Raw genomic sequence first — 13,824 nt, 5'->3', positions numbered from 1 at the left:
AATATATAAATAGATAGATGGAGACAGAGAGAGAGAGGGAAAGAGAGAGAAGAGGTAGAGGTAGACAGAAACAAAGTTGTTGTGAGGATGAGGTCCACCACCAGGTGATGCTGTTGTCCATCTTCTGTGTTTATATCCCTCCTCATGTCTTCATTTCTCCAGCCCTCACTCATGCATCTATCTCCTGCTCCTCAGAACCACCTCAAGCAGGCCTTTTACATTTGTAAATCCACCTGTCGAGAAACTATCTGACAAAAACCCCCTGTCACCCATGGGTCAATAAATCATGGGTCATGCCAGGGGCCTTGTCTCTCACCTTTGTGTGACCAAATGTCAAAACTCTCTAAACATAGCTGTAAGCAGCCATGAGGGTGTCAAGTAGCTCCACAGACCAGATGCTATGACGTCAGACACATGGCTGTAAGCACACAATACAGTTTGTGAGTGTAGTGCCCCCTAGCTGTCCTGGCTATATTTATTGTGATCCGCTCAATTAGTCAGAAATCATAACATTCACTGAAAACGTTTAACTTCAGTCTTTCGCTCTTGTGACTACACAAGTAAATGAAAGTAACTATCAAAGTCTATTCAAATGTATTCAGTACCCAGTATGAATGTAAAGGTGCTCTAAGCGATGTTATGCGGTTTCTAAGCTAAAACATTTTTGTCACATACTGCAAACCTCACCATCACCTCACCATCCGCTAGCTGCATGAGCCCTGAATACAATGTAAAAAATGTGGTCTCTGTGGACAGCCCAGGCTCCAAAAACGGAACAAAAACAAATTGGTCCAACCTTGACCATAAAAACATAACAAACTGTTCCACCCAATCAACGACGAGATGCGTGTTTAGGAGAGTTTCAATTGCACGGGAGGGAGGGGGAGGGAGTAGCGAGCTTGCTCTCTGTTTTGTTTGAACGTCTACAGAAGTGACGTTACCCAATATAGAGCGCATTTAATTTAGCACCTTGCATGAAATATAACTTCTAAATCAGTTAAACACTATCATTTACCAATAAGCTATATGAACTAAACCTAGCAAATAGCCAAACATACAAAAACACATACGTTTAACTATTTCCTAAGAAAAAAAATAGTTTTCACATACATAGGCTACACATTGAAATATGAAAAAGTCAAAAACTGACTTGCATTTAGCAATTCCAATCAAATGCAATACCTCAAACATTCAATCAGTCATAAATCATACAATAAAAGTCAACTTCAATGTTTCAAATGAAAATAATATATTAAAACTATAGCCGGCTGTTATTAGGCTAAATGAGCTCAATAAAATGGGTACCCAACCAGTTCTGAGTTCATGGTGCAGACCTGTTACTTGACTTGTGTGCCTCGCGTTGCATTAACCACAGCTGCCACATCTAACAGCAGCAAGGAAGACGTCTCGTCAACCGTTCAACCAGCTCCACGCTGCCGTGGGGAGGAGTGCGACCGCCATCTTGCCGTTGCCACTGTGCCACACGCCTTGTGCTTACCACAGCAGCAGGAATTCAGACGGACATTCACAAACAAATTGTAGACGGATTTAGATTTTCCAATTGCGGGAATAGAGTACCTAAGTCCCATCCTTCTACTTCCATTCCATGGGACCTATCTTCAGAAAAAAAATAGGAGGGAGTCAATAGAGAGAGAGCAATTATTTTCTGATCCCGTTTGTATTGTACCAATTTGATGTCTGTAAAAAGATACTTTTTCATGTCAAGAAAGTACTGTTGTTCAACAGACTGCAAAAGTTCCGTTTTGTGTGAATCCACTCAGTGGACTACATCTCTCATCTTGAATGATATACTTTAACGTGTGAAATGATAAGGCACAAAGAAAACTAGAATTGCAGTTCCGAGGAACTGCAAAAGTGGGTTTGATCAGGGGCATGGAACTCGGCCTCATCCAAGGATTCCAACGGTACCTCATTTATGAAAATCGGGCACACGGATCAAAAGTGATCTGCATTAACGCAACATCCAATAAGCTAAAATGCATAAATAACGTGGTTGCTATGGTGGTCGCGAGGTTAGAAGGCCAGCGCCTCCTGAGAGGCCTGAAGGGTCAGTTCTGAGGTTGTTGGCTGCTGGAACCGAAAAATGGACCGCATTTTCTTAAAAGACAATGTGACTGAAGTGCGGGCAAAGTTTGCACAGAAATGTACGATTTTTCCCACCCTCATCGACCTTGTCATAAAACTTGTTTAAATGATTACACGACGCCTCCTTGCTGCTTTGTCGTCTACATCAGCCTTTCTCAAACTTCTTTGACCTGAGGCCCAGTCAAGGCATACTTTGGGGTCATAGGGCCCACCTACATGAACCCACCCCCTCCTCCCACCGCCCCCATCAAATTGTAATGATATCACAATTATTATTTTTTTTTTTACTATATTGCTATACATGCACTTCAAAACAGTCAATGTTTAAAGTGCTAAGATTGTTCACAAAAGTTTGTGAAAGCATGCACATTAGAGTACTGCTTTACTAATGCAAAATATAATTAGGCCTACATTAGGCCTGCTTGCATGAGAAATACTTCTCAAAACAACAGCAATTATATGGGTGCCGTTGTTTTGGGATGTTTCCCTCATGCAAGCATCATACACTAATAGAGTATATATATGCTATTTAATTACATTTCATTTGAATGCCTGAATGTAAGAATTCAGGAAACACAATACCAGCTTTTAACATTTCTGTTGTTTACTAGTTTATGTAAATCACATAACACATGAACTGTTTACATACTACTGATAGCCCATTACTGTACACAATAATACTGTGCCCATTCATTAACATATATTAAACATCAGGAGTCTTGTTTATACATTTAAACCATATTTGCACTTCGAATTTCTACTACATCTACGAAGTCTAAGGAAGATAACCAGGTAGTCTTTTCAAAGATTACGTCGATTTTATGAGAACGCCAGCCCTCAGAAAAGCAGTAACTATTCATTCATTCACTTCCTTTTTTCTAGCTCGCAAAATCGCGGTTGTTCTGTTTACACATTAAAGGAGAATTCCAGTGTGATACTGACCTAAAGTGTGTTGAAACATGATACCGAGTGTGAACGTATGTCTCATAGCCCATCTCGGCTTGTCCCCTGCACTCTAAAATCTGGCGCTAGTTAGCCGATGCTACCAACAGCTTTTTCAATGGTGGTGCTTCGTCCATTCGTTGGCTGTGATGATTTTATTACATTGCTCTTTTGCGCTGGGCCATAGGTGGAGCCATCAGGTGTTATTGTGGAGATGTCGCTTTCATCCTCCTCCTCCTCTTGATCAACCCGAGGTCTTCTAGCTGGCCTTGGATGAACAGGCTTGATGGCAGTAGAGGTAGCAGGCCCCCATGCCCATGGTGTATCCGAAGTGCTTGTATCAATACTCATACTTTTCATGAAGTATTCTGTTTGGGTACCTAAAGTAAATAAATGTGTGTTACTGTCAAGTTACAAGATACTAATAGTACACAGGACATTCACTATCTCACAAAACTGTACTGGCACAATGGAAACAAAAATATTTTAGTGACTGTGGTAAGGTGTATGATGTACTAAGTAGCACACCCACAAGAAGACATTCGGTAATATCAATTCTATCTGTTATGCAATTCATGGGTTTCATCAGGTCCATTTACACAGGTGTATTAATCAAGCACCATGCAGTCTGCATTCATAATCGAGGTGCTTGATTTTATACACCTGTGGAAAGTGACCTGAAGAAACCCATGAATTGACTTTCCAAAACATTGACGAGCACATAAGAACCTGTATTAGCCTACTAGCCTACTACAATCACAAACCTTTGCTTCTAACATGATGACCTAATATAGGCTAGAAAGCTGTGTAGCCTGACATGAGGATGTGCTCTGGAAGACATACAAAACACTAAGTAAACAGCAAGTAATCAAACAAAACATCATTGTATGTCAATGTAATAATGGCAAGAAGACATAAATTAGACTGAAGTGTAAATACCTGAGCTCTAGTGATAGCAACTTAGCCTAATAGTGCAGGGGTATTGTGTTTTTGATTTTCCCTGTTTAGACTAGAACAATACCCGTACTTAGTTGAGCATAAAATATTGTTGCTATTATTATTATGACCGCCGCGCAGCGAAGCGGCGGTCATATAGGTTTAGTCAGATTTTTTATTTTTTTTTTTCTTTTTCGCATGCCCAAATTTCCGTCAATGATTCCCGGGACACTGAAAGACCGGGGTAGACAAAACTTGGTGGGCATGTAACCCCACATGGATAGCATGGAACCATCGTTTTTCGTTTTGATCTGTAGCCCCCCCGCTGGACTGCACCCCCCGAAAGGAGGGTAGGGCAGACACAGTTTTCTGTGAATATCTCGAGAACCGTAAGGTTTAGGAGGACCACTTTTTTTTGTATGTTGATCTCAAGGGGCCATGTCAACCCATTCCATAACCACTAATTTCATGTATAGCGCCACCTAGTTAAACACAAAAAAGTAAAAATGAGGTGTTGTAATCGTAGGTATCTGTGACCTAACATAGTCAAAACTGCACGAAATTGGAAGTGTAGGATCATTATGACACCCTCTGTATGCACGCCAAGTTTTGTGGAATTCCGTTCATGGGGGGCCACACAATAAATTAATTTATGTTACTATACACCAACTGGCCTGTAGGTGGCCGGAGACAGTTTTCTGTGAATATCTCGAGAACCGTAGGGCCTAGGAGGTCCACCTTTTTTATGTATGTTGGTCTTAAGGGGGCATGTCAACCCATCCCATTACCACTTATTTCATGTATAGCGCCACCTAGTTAAAAATTAAAAAGCAAAAAATGAGGTGCTTTCATCACAATATCTCTGGCTGACAAGGTCAAAACTGCACGAAATTAAAAGTGTAGGATCATTATGACACCCTCTGAATGCATGCCAAGTTTTGTGTACTTTCGTTCATGGGGGGCCTTACAATAAAATAATTTATGTGTACATTTAGTGACGTACACCAACAAGGATTCCCGGGACACTGAAAGACCGGGGTACACAAAACTTGGTGGGCATGTACCCCCACATGGATAGCATGGAACCGTCATTTTTCGTTTTGATCTGCAGTCCCCCCGCTGGACTGGACCCCCCGAAAGGAGGGTAGGGCAGACACAGTTCTCTGTGGGCAGACACAGTTCTCTTTTATGGTATGTTCGTCTCAAGGGCCCACATCAACCTGGCTCATAATCACTCATTTGTGATTTGCACACCCCCCCCCCCCCCGGTAAAAAATGAAAATGCAATATTATTCTGCTTTAATCGCCCCTATCTTCAGTTAAGATGTTCAGAACTGCACCAAATTTTATGTGTATGATTGACCTGGCATTCTCTGGGGGTCTGGGGGTATGCCAAGTTTCGTAGAATTTCATCCATGGGGGGGTCTAAAAAAATTAGGTTATGTGTACATTTAGTGACTGTACACTCATTGGCCTGTAAATGGCGGTGCACACATATAAACATGCACACACACAGGCACCCACATACTATCGGTATTAGAACGGCCGATACATAATTACAAATTCAGTAGGATTAAAAGAAAGCCAAAATAAATATTCATCATCATCATCATGGCTGCATTTTCAGTATTGGCGAGAAGTAGTCGTTTGTCCACTAGATGGCGCATCGTTGCAGTGAGACGTAATTTTGTTGGAAGTTAAAAGTGGGTTGGAAAAAACAATGGACGCTTCATACAAGGACTGTAATTTACCGCAGCGAACATCTAATAAGGATAGGACGATGTTCACATGAAGTGTAATTCCCATTTCTTCTTGAAGCCGAAATAAATCTGAGGATGTTTATCGGACATGCTTGGTTTTTACTGCAGGTACGTTAATCTTGTAATATCAATAAGGACCTAGGGAATGTTACCGTTAGCGTTGGTTGAGTGATGGAGGCATTTGATTTATTGCATTTGTAGAAAACTATAAATGCGGTTATACCAAGCAAATGTATAGCAGCACTGTTTGTATCTTTCGACTGTCATTTATTGCACGTGCTACAAAATCATTCTGTGCAATGGAAGATTTACCAACGTTACACCGGTCTGATACAGTTTTGCCTATACATGCGTGAGACTGAGACGCCTGTTTATTTTGTTTTAAGTGCGTGCAGGGTGTGAGAGGGGAATCGATGTGCTTTGATTACAGCTTGGTAGTTGTAGTCTGTGAAATTAAAAAGCACGTGTGTGTGAAGTATCCAAACAATGACACCTTCATTTCATTACGGCTGCTTTAGCAAAACACCTTAAGCTACTGTGTAGTGGGTCCCATTTAGAAGTGGCTACTTAATTCGCGCTTTCCTTGACTCATGGAGCTGCGTGAATGTTATTACAACTTTTCGCCACGATATGACAGTTTAAGTCCGCTTGATACTGTAAGGCGTAAGCCATTGGAGATTTTATTTGTGTCGCCAGCATAGCCTATTGACAATTTATGTTGTAAATAGGCCTACCTTATAATCCTACCTGTAGCTTAGGGAAGCTAACAGCTTTCTATTAGGATCTAGTTTGTTAGTTACCGTTTTGTCTAACTCCCTGATGCATTTTTGCATTTAGAATAGCCAGAGCGTGTATATCTCAATCGGAAAATTAAACAATATCGGGTGCCTATGGACTAGGCTGGGTGAACCCAGCCTGATCTGCCCGCTATTTATTTTTTGATTTCTTAAAAGATTGAGCTTGGTCTGATGAAAGCCAGACTAGCCATGGACCTCAGTTAAACAATGCAAGGGAACATGAATCAGGCTATATTTGCACTAACAATAACGGACAAAAGCTCTTCAACTTTGGCCCGTTAAAATGTGTATGAACAGTCTCTAGCGACGCATTTCATCAAGGCCCATTTGGACATGTCAGTTATTTGCACCACTGGTTAGATGTAAAACAGCATTTCGTTTCAGACTAGGCTACTGTTACTTAATTTGTGCATTAACAATAACGTTTCAGACTACTGTTACTTAATTTGTGCATTGACAATAAAGTATTACATGAACTAAAGATGACTAAAATCTTATGTAGAAGAAGAAACATTCACAAAAAATCCATCCATCCAAAAATGACCTTTGTTTTTGATAGCTGTTGAAAACGGCATGGAACTGACAGAGATGTTTTTGTTTAAAATACATAAAAAATAAATAAATAAATAACATTATGCTGATACCTTTTGCTTTTCCCAAATACAGTGTAGCCTACAGGTGTAAGTGACCTTTCATCAATCCAGTTGCAATGGATGAACTGTGATGAACTGCCCTACTTGTGATTGTTTAGAGATTTTAAAGGTTTTATAACAATGCTACATCTTCTTTGGCTATTCTACAATCTATTCACCTTTTCAGCACCAGTAGGCTACTTTCTGTGCAGCCGCACACACACACTCAGGCATGGCAAACACGCATACACAAAAGTTTCAAGAGTGGGGGATGGAGTAAAATATGGAGACAAATTGAAGTGTGATTTATTTTCGCGGAACGGATGTCCAGGACTGAGCGGCGGTCATATTTTGTACCGCTATGCGGTACATCTAGTTATTTGTGGTTTAACGCTTAGGTTAGAAGATTATAGGTTCAACAAGCTAAATCTCTGGGTGGTGTGGTCAGTTTCTAATGAGTGTAGCTACACCAGGCACGTAACTGAAGCATTCCGTTCGCGTTATGTACTGCAACAATTAGCTTCCAATAGGCCTAATCAATGGAAGTAGCTACACCTGGCGTGTTAGTGGCCTGTAGGCTACGTTCGGGAAAATAGACCATTCCTCTAATGGATTTTACCAGAGCCCTAACTATTAGGCATTCTCTGATTTTACACGTCGCGAACAGAACACTTCAGTTACGTGCCTGGTGTAGCTTCCTGTAATATACAGTGGGCAGTGCTTCGACTTGGCCAGCTTCACTCACGGTCCGCGCGTGGGATCACGCGGTATCACGCGACTTTAATTTGTATTTTTCCAGTGAGACGCTGCAACAACCCAAACAACCGGTAGATGGCTCAAGTGAGCAGGGTGTCTCGTAAAAAGAAATGGAGCCTGGAAAACCCTACACAGACTTCACTACAGACTTTAGCAGACTGGTTTAGAAATAATGTAATAGCCAGAAATATGCCTGCCCTGCCCTAATAAAGAAATATTTGGTTAACTGCGAGTGAATCCCGTTTGCAGCCGTAGAGACCCAGGACAAATTAAACATTCTGGTTTTCTCCGAGTGCAACGATGATAGACAGACATCATTTGGACAAAATATAGAGTATTAACCTCCGTTGCTCAGCCAAATGCCTTCCTGTTACTCCTGTTATCACGGAGTTACAGGCGATAAACGATTTTTGATGGTCACAAGTTTACTTCATTAGGGACTGTTCGTTATTTATTTAAGGGGCTACCGGAGGAGTTTTGGGAGCATTAGTCCAAAAAGACGTGACCCTCCCTCGCCAGCAATACATTTTTCTATGACCCTCCAAAGTGATTATGAAAAAATCACTGTCAACTTTTTCCGGGTTTATCGCCTACTGTATTTTAACGTTTTCACATATTTGGCCATAAGCCGTTTATCATAGGCTATCACGAAACCAAACTACAAAGGCGAACACTTTAACAGGGGGAATTAATTGGGCATGAATCATGCTGAACGCTATTTCGCTACCTTAGAATAATAAGGTTATTTTTTTTTTCAGGTTCTATCTGCGTTTTGAGTAGGTACAACCGGGACGATTGAAACGGGGACGAATGAAACATTCCGGTTTTCTCCGAGTGCAACGATGATAGACAGTCATCATTTGGACAAAACATGGAGCATATTAACCTCCGTTGCTCAGCCAAATGCCTTCCTGTTACGTCCTGGTATCACGGAGTTACAAGCGATCAACGATTTTTGATGGTCACAAGTTTACTTCATTAGCGGTTTATTTTTTTGGATTATTAAAGAGTGTTTTTCATTTAAAGGTTCCTAGGCTGCTCTCCCCAATCCCAGACGTTCACATTGCATGTTTGTTTGTAATGGCGAGATAGGCTATGCGTTTGACAATGAGTTGTTAACAGAACCAAGACATATAGCCCAGCAGCAATCTAGGGACTGATCGTTATTTATTGAAGGGGCCACCAGAGACATTTTGAGTGCTTCAGTTGGAAGTTGCATGACCCTCTCTTGCCTGCTAGAAATTGTTCAATGACCCTCCGACAGAATTGTTAAAAAAGACATGACCCTCCCCTGCCAATTGTCTTCCGCCCGCGCCACAACCACACACTTTGTGATAACGTTCTTAAATCAATCTTTCCCGTGAGCTTGCATGCTACCAGTCCTTCCTTTTCAAATGTGTTGCGCCTGTTTGCACACTTTTCACAAATAATCATATGTGATTAATAGTATGATAAATAATCCCTGTGCACGGGGACCGAAACAATGCATGCCAACATTTTCCGTGTTTATCACGTATTTTAACTTTCCCCGCTGTCTTACCGTTTTAATGTTTTCCCGTAGAATATCCCATATTTTAATACTCTCATAACAGCCCTGCCATCGGGCCTGTCTCTGTGTTGCCCTGTTGCTACCCCTTGCCCTTCCAACGAAACAGAAATAATTTTCAAATCATCGTTTTCCTTGCTTGAAGGCGAACTTAGAGTGATGTTAACCTATTTAAGTTTAACGGCGCGAATGTCGTGAGAGCACGATTCATTGGCGCTTGCATGTTCGGCCTTATGTCTACGTGCGCACCTGAGGCTACTCGGCTGCAAGAGAAAAAATGTCCCCTGTTTGTATGTTCACTGCAAGTTGGCCTACCATAACTTACCAACTCTGCACTAGACTGGCTATTTATATTTTTCTGTGAAATAAGCAAATGTATTTGTTCAACTTTATGAAGCAGAATTACGCATAGGCTACTTGGAACATAATACATTTGACAAAGGATAGATGTATGTTGCTAGTGACAAAATATTAACTTTCAGTGTTTTACGATGTCTTTGTCATGGGGAAGTGTTTTTCCCCATGCATTTATTCTAGGTTACTGTCAGTGACTGCCGTGAGAGAAGCGGGTTCTGTGTTGTGTTGTGTTGTGTTGCGTTCATTTATTTTCATTGGGCATACCGTGCCATGCCGTCCACAGCTCTTCAGTTCTGACAAAGCCAAAATGACTCCTTTTGAAACAATGAGTGCAGGAAGCGCGTTTGTATGGTTATATTGCTTGACGGGGGGTCCCAAGCAGCTTTCAGCCATAAGGCTACTTTGAGAACATTTCAATTCACCCGACACTAATATTCAAAATGTTGAAAACTATTTCGGCATAGCCTATAAAGCAGTTTAATTATATGGAATGTTAGTTGTAAACAAACGAGCTACTTGGTGAGGCTTGGCCTCACAGATGCGCTCGTGCCTTAGATGGCAGGAAAAATCTTCACGATAGGCCTCTTAACTAACCACCCGATTCACGTTGAAAAAATCACACCTTCCCACCTCTGACAGCTTAAAAGAAGTCAAGAGGACTCCTTACTCACAGACCTATTCACAAACCTGCGGTTTTGAAATCCTATGCAGCTACAGGAGCTTCCAATCGCGAGAAAGCAATTTTGCATTGTAGGCATAACTAACATGCAATAACGCCGTCAACAACAACCAAAAATGTAACATTATTGTGAATCAAATTAAAATGTTCTCTTTTGCAAACGTAGGCATAGTAACAGAATAATTTAATAATGTTAAAAAGATACTACATCAATCCGTATGTTTCATTAGGCTACTAGGCTATTTGTTTTGCCTTGATTCATTTAGGCTAGGCCTTTTTATTCAGGGGCCATATTCACAAAGAATTTTAAGTCTAAAAGTAGCTCCTAACTGGCGAATTTAGGAGCAACTCCTAAAAATAATGGGCGTTTCACTCCTAACTTTAGGACTCCTAGTTTTTTCACAAAAAGTAATTCACGAAGCATTTTAGACCTAGAAGTAGCACCTAAGTCTGGGACAGCTTAAGTCGAGAGGACTCCTAACTCGCTAAGACCTATTCATAAACAGCTTTTTTGTGGCATTTTACGTTGCGATGTTTTGAAATAGCCTATGCGCAACAGGAGCTTCCAATCACGAGGGAACAATTTTGCATTCATAAAAGGGATGCAATAACGCCACCAACAACAACCAAAACTACTCATTGTTAACATGGAAATGAAATGTAACGTTTCATTGTGAATCAAATTAAAATGTTCTCCTCTTTGCAAACGTAGCCTAGGGATATGGTGACAGATTAATTTAATAATGGTTATGGTTATGGTTATGGATTTAGCAGACGCCTTTGTCCAAAGCGACACATAAATACAAAACAACATAATAATATTTAAATAAAATATAAATAATGTTGCAAAGGTAGGCTACTGCATCAATCCATAGGGCTAAGCTATTTGTTTTGCCTTACTCTTTATTCATTTAGGCTAGGCCTTTTTATTCAGTTATTAATCATCTTCCGTCCTTCGCACTACTTGTGTAGCGCACGCATTCTCCGACCTGTCACCTGTCAGTCATCATCGGAAGAGAGGTGTTTGGAATTCCCGCGTTACAATCGTCAGTCAATCAAGGTGGTCACTTCAGTCAAGCTCGCCTACTCCTAGTAGTAAGATAAAAGCCTTTGTGAATAGCCTACGGCCCCAGTTATTCATCATCTTCCGTCCTTGTGTAGCGCACGCATTCTGAGACCTGTTACTCATCATCGTAAGGGAGGTGTTTGGAATCATGCCCGCGTTACAATCATCAGCCAATCAAGGTGGTCGAATATTACTGATGATCATTGTTATTTAAGGACATGCAGTGTGCGTACCAAAAACATCTTGCTCGTAAAAAAGCATCATAACGCACATTCTGGCGGGTCTGTTATTTACTGTAGGCTGCGCAAACCACATGCCTTTATTTTGGGCAAGCCTGCATTCATTCATTCATTCAACCTTTATTTATTCTCGGAGGGTCATTGAGGGAAGCCCTCATTTTCAATGAAGCCGAAATTACAGAAGCGAAGCAAAGCGCTCCACAAACAAGACAACATTCGAGGCCTTCTGTTGAAGAATTTTATATAAAGCCTGCGCTGACAGTAATCCTCCTGCCCCTGATAGGCCTACCACAGCTGTGGATAGTGTGGAATGTTCAAGTAATAACACAACAATCCAATGTGTGTCTCAATTGTCCCCCGCTGACCACCTCACACATTTCTCTAGATTTTGCAACGAACTTACATGACACAATGCCATAAAATATGCCAGTTTTAGGACACAGAATAATGTTTGTAATGATACCAGGTAGGCCTACGTTTAACAGTACCTGTAATGAGTAACAAGTGTAATGAGCTATTCATTGTCGAAGGTGCATGGTGAAGTGAAATTCTTACTTTGGAAAACAAACATTTGCCGATATCATCGCCGATCATCAGAATATTGCAACAGATTCTGTGTTCTGGACTGTAGGTAACTTGTTAAGCCAGTGGTTCTCAAACTTTTATTTCATTCCCCACTTTGATCAAGGGGCATGACTGATGATAGTGGAGATAACGTGTTATTCCGAGGCTTTTGCAAGTCAGCCTCTTCGACGGTAGTCTATTAAAAATATAAGTTTTCGATGTCCCAAACGGAGAGCCATACTTTATTGTTTTTAACGATCTCTATGCTACTCACAAAAATGTAGCCATGGGGACATGATGAAGTAGGTTATCCAACTGTCGTGTGTTAAATTATTGTGATTACGAGCCAGTGGTTTTCAAACATTATGCGTGACTCGGACATCTAACTAAATGCAACAGGCTCATATCGTCCTTGCATTCGCAAAATGAGGACCAGTATTTTGTCAAATTGCAAATAGCTATTCGTTTTAACTATTTTTTATGATAGTAGCCTATACAAAAAGCACTTCATACTATCTTAATCTTGGAATATGGGAGGGAAGAGGCGCGTCTGCAGTCAGCCAAATATGAATGTAATTCTGCGGCATAAAGCAGATGTGTTTGTTTATTGTACAGAAAAATAAAAATGACATGTCAAGCAGTCAATTGACTACATTGCAGTCAAGAAGTAGGGCAAATTAATTTACGAAACCAAAACGTGGGTCATAGTTGTCTAAGCCTCTATTGCGTAGCCTGTTAAAAACGTCGCCAGATAGTATTAAATCGGCAACAACATTGTTTTCTGCAGAAGCCTACCCAAGGCTACAGATTAATTCTGAACAGTTATTTCTCTACTGGCTCAATTATCACACCACTGTTTTGATTTGCGTAGTTGCGTTAACCCCAACACTGACAATAATGTAGACAGCAAATTTCTATTTCGATTTTCGTTACCACCGTGTAGTCAAGCCTTAAGCGATACCCAAGTAGCCTAAATCGAGGTAATGTTTAATTATGCATGATTTATTTTGTTATTGAATTCGTAGGCTGGGATTACTCTCGGCAACAATTATGTAAGGGACGGCAGGCAGAGCGATGTACAGTGGCAGAGCGACGCACAGTGGCTGAAAGTGGTACTAAAGCTTCACGCAGCTTCACGCCGCGTAATGCGCGAATGAAGTGGTCATTTGAAAGCGATGCCCACTGTAGGCTAGCCTAAGCCTAGCTTGTACCCTTTTCATGCATGCTAACGTGAAGAATATGAACATGCTATTTTGTAACAGACGTTAGGTGGAAAAGTTTGTTTGTACTTACAGCCTGTGAGCTGGTGGTCGATCGTCATGACGGTACAGAACCAGGTTTTCAGAACATCGATGCAAAACCACTTTCTAAGGCAGTGAGTGTGGTCGAAATGATTGGAACACAGAACTAATGTTGCACTACTTCGGTGGTGGTGTTCCAACGA

Source organism: Alosa sapidissima, chromosome 2, assembly GCF_018492685.1.
Source record: "Alosa sapidissima isolate fAloSap1 chromosome 2, fAloSap1.pri, whole genome shotgun sequence".
Taxonomy (NCBI): domain Eukaryota; kingdom Metazoa; phylum Chordata; class Actinopteri; order Clupeiformes; family Clupeidae; genus Alosa; species Alosa sapidissima.
The sequence above is the reverse complement of the archived record's forward strand: the minus strand, read 5'-3'. Positions refer to the sequence as shown.